We start from the raw sequence: 7560 nt of genomic DNA on the forward strand, positions 1-7560 counted from the left end.
GTTTAAAAAAAACGTGAAAATAAATGAACCATGTGCTGTTTTTAGTCTATGTTTCACCTTCCTTTTCTGTCATTAAACATCAGTAGTGTTCTGGTGCTTCTCTTTCATTCTTTTAAATCCGCCTCATCGTTTTCTTTCTTTGCTTCCACAACTATAAACGGGTCAAATCTACAACGTGTTCATTAATCAATAAAATCTGTCCCCGTTGGCTAATAGCTGCGGTAGTAGAGGAATAAAACACTCTGGGATGTGCTGTTATTGGAAAAGAGATGGGTAATGGTAACTCCACTTTGTGTAGGAGCATTGTTGATGATTTTCCTATAACCTCACTCCTACAAGTGATTTATTGTTGTTGTACAAACTGTGAGATTTATCGATTCTTTTTCAGTTTCATCGCCAGCGTAATGTGTCGTATTTCAAAGAAGTAAAGTGCACTGCTGTTGTTGTTTTTTTTTTTATTATTATTTGTAATTGACAATTCATTTTCATTCTATTTGTATTTGTAGATAGATGATAGATGATATCTGTGCTTTTGGTAATGTCTGCACGTAGGCTACCCTACCGCTCTTTCACTCGTTTATTGCAGCATTCGTTTGTTCAGCCAGCACCGAAAAAATCCAGGCAGGGAGAGCTGGAGAGAGAAATATTGAAGAGAGAAATATTGAGTGCGCAAGCAATACAGTGAGTGAAACAGAAAGAAGCAGACCAAGAGTGTGTATGTGTGTTGTGTGTGTGTGGTAGGTCTTTGATCATCCTGGTTTTTTTTTTTTACAGTCTAGAATATTGTGGGGTTTTTTTTACCTGCAGGCATTCTGAATAAAATAACAGCTGGCCAAGTCCAGTGTTGGGTAAGTTACTCAAAAAAAAGTACTCCACTACACATGACTAATTACTATTTTAAAACTGTAATCTGATTACTGCATGTAAAAGGTCATCAGATTACTCATTACTTGCACGCTACTTTCGAAACCTCTCAAACCTACAAAAATACACTACAACGTGAAACTCGGAGATCTTTCAGTCGTTTTAGCGCGCGTCAATGTGTGACACGATCAGAAAAAGATGGATTCATCATAAAACTCGTCTCGGGTGCTGTCGCTGTTTGTAGGACTATCGCTAGTCCAGCGGAGGCACAGCTAAGCTATCCGTGTATGGGTTTAGCTGCTACACTGCCTTGCAGAATACACGATCTTTCCTTACGCTCTGCTCATATCACGTTCACGTAACCGGAACTCGTATAGACGTTTACACGGCGTGTTTTCCTGCTCAGCGTGAGAGGAGGGTAGTGTTTCAGCTTCACTGCATTTACTGGCTTCAAAATAAATAAATAAATCGGCGTATATCCACTGTTCCTCACATTGATTGTATGAGCTAGCGCTTGGCGGAACTGAGAGACCGTCGGCCGATAAGAAACGAGTGTTTCCACGTATTTCCCTGTAAACCCTGTCCGATCGGTCTCGCCTCCGTTCACCGAAGATATAAAATTACAGCACCGCCGTCTTGTTTTACTGACGCTCGGTTACGTAGCGACGGACCGCTCGAAGTGGAGAATTATTCGGGGATAAAGAAAAAATAATAATTGCTTAATATTGATTTCTTAACAGTGAATCTGTAACGCAAGTAAGGTTATTTTATTGACTTCAGTAACTGTAATCAAATCACATCAATTTCAAACGTAATGCGTTACATGACTGCGTTATCAGAGAAAAGTCATTAAATTACAGTAACGCGTTACACCCAACTCTGGCCATGTCCACCCAGAACGTTCTGCTGAATTACGTCCATCAGGCAATATCATCAGGGATGTGATAAGTGGGAATCGTGCTATTGGCTCAACATGTCACGCTTTTAACTAAACTGTAGTGGTTAGAACCTGACTTCAATGGAAAATCTGTACAGATTTGACAGTTTCATACAATTAGTGGGGTGTGCAGGGGTTTAGACAGTGTGTGTGTGTGTGGGGGGGGGGGGGTTTCCAAAGGATGGAGTAAATGGACTCTAAGGTGAGGCACCAGTTAATGAAACCTAATTAAAATGAATGGCCAGATAATGACTTTACTTTATTGACTCTATTATGGTATACATAATGGACGTGGTTAAAATTCCTACAAAACTACAGCAATGACGGTGATAAAGGCGGATCCAAGAGCAGGTTTTGTTTGCACCAAACCAAGCTGTGAAAACCGTCGAATAAAAATTTGAGTAAATTTGAGCCAGACCCTGACAAAACCCCTGGATCCAAATGCCATCCAGGTAGTACTCCTGCCTCGTGCATGGCATTCGCGGTATAGGCTCCACATCCATCCTAAGTACAACCGGTTATAAATGGTTAGTGGGAGAAATTAGGAACTACTAGCCTATTAGTAGACCGGATAAGAGAAGAGTTTTACAAGAAAGCCTTAGAAAGTTTTCCAGGTATGCAGACAAACTGCCTTGCTCAGATTTTAGCACTCACTTTGTATTCATTTGACAAAACTGCACTGCGAGGGGGAACAAAATCTACTGCACTTTCTGCAATTTGTTTCACAGGAATTGGACCCAAGTGCAGGTTTTATTTCAAAATGATGTTTAAAAAGTCAAGAGCCAGAAAATTTAAACGGAGAAAACCATGAGCCAAGTTCCAGTACATGAGAGTAACGATACACCTGGCTGTGGCAGAATACCTGGGGTGGACCGGCATCCTATCCAGGGTGTATTCCTGCTGGGTGCTCAGTGTTCCTGGGATATACTTTGGATCAACGGCCACCCTGACTAGGATAAAGTACTGGGTGATAATGAATGAATGAATGAATACTCAAGAAAACACACTTGCAGAGGTATAAGACTCGCCAAAGGTTTAGCATGAGATGGAAATTTCAATTGAATAAGAATCGCCGTGATCCAGGGTAAAAGACAGACAAGACAGACTATAAAACCTGCATAAAAAAAAAGACAGCAATGAACATTAACAGCTCAGAAATACTTTTTTCCAAAGCGACTTCAAATGGAGTAGCTGTGGATTATCCATCTAGCTAAAAGACCTAACAGTGTTAAATCCCTTGTCATCTCCGAGATTGAATTTCTGCAACTCTCCTCTGGCGGGTCCATCCCCGCAACTGATCCAGAATGCAGCAGCACACCTTGTTTTAAATCTGCCCGAGTTCTCCAACACCACACTGGTGCTGTGTTCCATCCAATGATGTCCATTTCACACCACGATGCTTGTCCTCAAACCCCCATCAACCTAAAGGTACATTCACTTCAAGCCTCTAGTAGGCCTTGACTCGATCCGCCATCCTTCAAGGTACAAGGAAGACCTGCATCAAGACTCTTCTCTGTCCCCAGGTGGTGGAATGAACTTCCTGGGGCTGTCCGAACAGCTGAGTCACCTGACTCACCTCTTCTCCAAGCACTGTGATTTCAAGAAGCACACAAGCCTTGATTTGGGTATTTTTCTAGCTGTACTAACTTGTTGTCCTAACAGCTCTCTAAGTAGTTTTGGCTTGATGGTATTCTTAGACCATAATCTGGGCGGGCATGATGGCTTAGTGGTTAGCACAATTGCTTCGCACGTCCATAGTCGGTTGTTCAAATCACCCCTAGTGCGCACACCTTGCATGTTCCCCCCATGCTTATCCGGTTTCCTTAGCCATTCCAAAGACATACTGTACACCTTTCCAAATGGTCCATAGTGGGTGTGTATGCTCGGAGTATTACACCCAGTATTCCTGGGATAGTCTCCGGTTCTACCCCAACTCGGACAGAACCCCCTAAGTCTTGCATGTTTTCGACTTTTCCCTGCTCTGACACACACTCCAACATCATGCGTGTCAGAACAGGAACAATGTGTACGGCAGGGTGTAATTCAGGACTACGGCTGGAAACCTGTGGACTAGATAAGACAATATTGAGAACTGTTCAGTTATTAAGATAAGCTGCGGTGGTTTTACCACACTGCATTGAGAGAGGGAACAAAATCGACCTCATCCTCTGAAACGGGCTTTCATCGTGGTCAAGGCCTACAAGAGGACACGCACACCGAATTCTGCATATTTTAGATCTGCTGCTTCATCGCACTGTCTCGCTGAACAAAAAGACTGGAGAAAAAGTATTGTGTATACTTCTAGGCACAGAGCCAAGCAGCATGGCTTTACTTTCTCTCTCTCTCTCTATCTCTCTCTCTCTCTCTCTCCACACTCCTGTCTCCCTCTGTCTCTGTCTCTGTTTTTGCACACTTGGCTGCACCCTCTGAAGAGGACAAGGAGCTGAAGTATCACTTCTTTCTTCTCCAGCTCCCTAAAGGTGGAGTCTGTTCTCCTTTTATAAAGTCAGTACTGCAACACACCACCACTCACTTGGTCTTGCCATGTGTGTGTGTGTGTGTGCTTTTGTGCTTTCGAGATGACTCGAGTTAACTTCATTGTGATTCAGTTCATGTACCTCTATACAGTGGCATCGAATATCAGGCCTACAAGACAATCCAGGAGCATAGAATTGTGCGAATACTGTGACAAACTAAGGACAAGATAGATTACAAACAAATACGTTTTACATTTACACTTATTCAATACGCAGATGCTTTTATCCCCCCGCTGATGAGGCGTAATACAAGAAAACGATGCGGCGGCGCTTTAGTCCCGTCGTCTGCCCGGCTCTCTCGCCTCCTCAGCCGTACACTCTGCTCAAACACATCAGCTTCCAAAGCTTCGACTTTCATGCTAATACCGACGTCAACACCATCACACGGTGAATCAGCATCAGCAGCATGGCAACAAGCTCCTCCCATTAATTACATTAATGCATGAAGCACATCGTTAACGTTGAGATAATGAGCCAATAAAAGGCAGGTACCCGGCAGTCTACTGTTATTCAAGATCCAAGGACAAGAGTTGCGTCTGAGACTGCTGGAAAGGAAAGGTGAACACAAAATGAACAGTGAAATAAAATGCAACTCTTTCAGCAGAAGAAAAGAACGCTGCAGTAGTTTATTTTTACGGAAAATAATGGCAGCATATATGTAGGGGTAAATTGACTGTTATGGAACCTCATTAGCATGTACTTATGTATACTCTAAATATAGCTGTGTGTATGTATGTGTATATATATATATTCATACACACATATTATATATACATACACACACATCATATATATATATATATATATATATATATATATATATATATATATATGCATATATATGTTTATTATCAAACTGAAAATGTTCAGGCTTATCCGAATTCAGATTTAATTAACAAGTCATTCATAAATTTGGGCAAGCCAAGTTTCCATGGTGAGCAAATATTTCATATAAATAACATGCTGGAAGAAATGAATCAAGCACTGAAAAGCGAACTGCCAAAATAAACAAACTCCTGGTGTGTTTTAGTCTTAAAAAATACAAAACAGGCAATGATCTGCAAGATCTCCAGCCCATCTGCTCAACACTCCCTATCCAGGTCAGTGCTTTATGTATGCAAATGTGTGCCTGTTACTCAAATCAAGGACTAATACGCCGATAAAGACCCTACGTCTACGCCTCCGAGTTAGCTTTAACAAACTGACAATAAAACCTCATTACCGATATTTTATTAAAACCTTCCTGCATTGGCAACTGTGATTATCAGCATTATATTGTTATTAGTTATAATCTACTGTTCTACATACTATACTTGCTGGAATTATGTATAGCATTGATACTGATTTAGACTGTCGAACTGTTTAAATTGGCATTTGTACGGTCGTTAAAATGTTACTAGAACATCCTTGTGCGCTCAGAAATCGACTTTCGGAGGCTCTGCACCGAAATACTGTGCATTTAAAGTCACTCCTAAACTGAAAATGTGTTTTCATGAGTAAATCCTTTCAGGAGAAATCATTCGAGATGTCTCACACATGACGATCTTACATGCATTCGTATTGCTCATACAGTATAGTATGCTTCCAAAGACGGCACTAGAAAAGCATTTGTTTCTTAGACAAACCAATCATAAAAAAAAAAAAGAGCACCAATTAAACCAGTTTTGTTTTCTTTGTCCAACAGGATCTCTACTTCATTGTACGCGAAGCTCATCTTCTCAATGAGCAGGCTACTGGGCGGTTTAAAAGGAACTTGTTTGCCATATATGGTGATTCGGGAGGGGTTTCTTTATGCAAATGAGCAGAGAAATTTAGAATGTGTGGGATGTACAATGTCCATTACATACAGCTTTATTATAAATGCCATTTTTTTGAACATGTCACAGGTGAGAGTTATTGTATAATAAAATATTGAAGCCCAATCACATTTCAATATGCAAATACATATATTGTGTTACTAGGTTAGCCCGGATGTACTATGGAGTACAGCCGTTATTTTGGGGGTTGAGCATCCCGGAAATATTTTAGGACAATTCCAAATGTTGATTCGTGTGTGTGTTGTTGTTGTTTGTTTATGTTTTTTTTTTCCATCATAACACACAAAGGGCACATCTGATTACTGGATATACGCACAAGTCGAGTAACATTGCAGTGATTGTTTTATAATAATGTTCACAAACAGCCAAAGAAGCAATCGTTATGATTCCGTATTTATCCGCGCCAAACTTCAAATGAATACATCCAATAGTTTTTTTATTTTTATTGACATTTCTTTGGCTACCAGCTGCTCCGGTGAGGAACATAATGGACCAATTGGAACCGTGCATTTTTTCTTCTCAGCCGATGAAATACCACAGGATGAGAAAAAAAGAGGCATAAATCTGATTTCTATAAACTATAAAATATCAAATTTTACTCTCATAAAGGTATTAATATGGGCACGGTGGCTTAGTGGTTAGCACGTTTGCCTCACACCTCCAGGGTCGGGGGTTCGATTCCCACCGTGGCTCTCTGTGTGTGTGTGTGGAGCTTGCATGTTCTCCCCGTGCTGTGGGGGTTTCCTCCGGGTACTCCGGTTTCCTCCCCCAGTCCAAACGCATGGTAGGCTGATTGGTGAGTCTGTAGTGTATGAATGAGTGCGTATGTGATTATGCCCTGCGATGGACTGGCATCGCCTTGTGCCCGATGCTCCCTGGGATGGGCTCCAGATTCCCCATGACCCTGAAAAGGATATGCGGTATAGAAGATGGATGGATGGATTGTCATCACTGCATTTGTTGTCCGGCACCCACCCAAAATACATGAGTGTGCTGCGCTTATCTACAGATCATACATTTCATTTAGTATTTTTCCTCATCCCTGCTGAAATGAATGCTTGCCTATAACACTTGTCAGTCCGTACGGGATTGTTTTTGTGATCGTTGAGTCGAAAAAATGCTTGATTTTGCTGCGGGAAGTTGATATGTTTGTTTTTGTGTTTTTTGTGGAAAACTAATCGAATTGGCGAAACTGCAATAGCAGGAAATAGTTTTGCACGGTCTTTCTCAGTGTTCTCTCATGTTCGACCGACGTGAATCGGAGTAGACTTTGGATGGATGCGCGTCGTGACGACATCACACGACACGTCTCGGCCCGAATCTGCAGAAAATCTGCTGGAACGATGAAAAATCGCAAGATTTGCGTTCATTTCTGCCATCGGGAAATCCTGGAGGGACTGACTTG

This window comes from Ictalurus punctatus, chromosome 24, assembly GCF_001660625.3.
Source record: "Ictalurus punctatus breed USDA103 chromosome 24, Coco_2.0, whole genome shotgun sequence".
NCBI classification, from domain to species: domain Eukaryota; kingdom Metazoa; phylum Chordata; class Actinopteri; order Siluriformes; family Ictaluridae; genus Ictalurus; species Ictalurus punctatus.